The sequence below is a fragment of the Lipotes vexillifer genome, unplaced genomic scaffold (assembly GCF_000442215.2).
Source record: "Lipotes vexillifer unplaced genomic scaffold, Lipotes_vexillifer_v1.1 scaffold883, whole genome shotgun sequence".
Taxonomy (NCBI): Eukaryota; Metazoa; Chordata; class Mammalia; order Artiodactyla; family Lipotidae; genus Lipotes; species Lipotes vexillifer.
Window position 1 is genome coordinate 425,587 of NW_006789567.1, and position 876 is coordinate 426,462.

At 49.0% G+C, this 876-nt stretch overlaps 1 protein-coding gene across 1 annotated transcript in view; it reads right to left on the bottom strand.

Annotated features, from left to right (window-relative positions):
- EML5 (EMAP like 5) overlaps positions 1-876 on the bottom strand; it is an 80,223-nt gene that overhangs the window by 11,184 nt on the left and 68,163 nt on the right. The window lies entirely within an intron of this gene.

Consider the following 876-nt stretch of genomic DNA (forward strand, 5'->3'; position numbering starts at 1 on the left):
TGTGGCCTCTCCCATTTGCGGAGCACAGGCTCCGGACGCGCAGGCTCAGTGGCCATGGCTCACGGGCCCAGCCGCTCCGCGGCACGTGGGATCTTCCCGGACCGGGGCACGAACCCACGTCCCCTGCATCGGCAGGCGGACTCTCAACCACTGCACCACCAGGGAAGCCCACTTATAATTTCTAAAGGCTCCTCACATATGACTAACAGTCTAATCGTCAAGTTTATTTTCTATTGGGAATGGGCAATTGACTAAATAAGGAATTTTATACACAAAGAAAGTTAATGTACTTGGGCATATTAAATGTCAAACACTTGAATGCATAAGCTTTTCTTCTGGAAAGGAATTACTGGTCTTGTATTAAGAATCTCCACAATATTTAACTGAAGTTTGACATGGCACAACCAGCACTTTCAATGGTCTCAAAAATATAAGTGTTCTTGGGCTTCCCTGGTGGCGCAGTGCTTGAGAGTCCGCCTGCCGATGCAGGAGACGCGGGTTCGTGCCCCGTTTCGGGAGGATCCCACATGCCGCGGAGCGGCTGGGCCCGTGAGCCATGGCCGCTGAGCCTGCGCGTCTGGAGCCTGTGCTCCGCAAATGGGAGAGGCCACAACAGTGAGAGGCCCGCATAACGCAAGAAAAAAAAAAAAAATATAAGTGTTCTTTAAGAATCTAGAATTATAATTTTCTTCCTTCGGGTATTACATACCCACATAAACACTTTAGTAAGAAAACCGACTTAGTTTTTTGATGCACCAAAGGATATAAAAAGCCTGGCCAGGGCAAGGTATTAAAGGAAAGAGATGTGTCTTGTAAACCACAAGCCCAGGTGGAGTGGGGGAGGGGAGGGGAGGAAATGGCTCTTGAACACTCTTT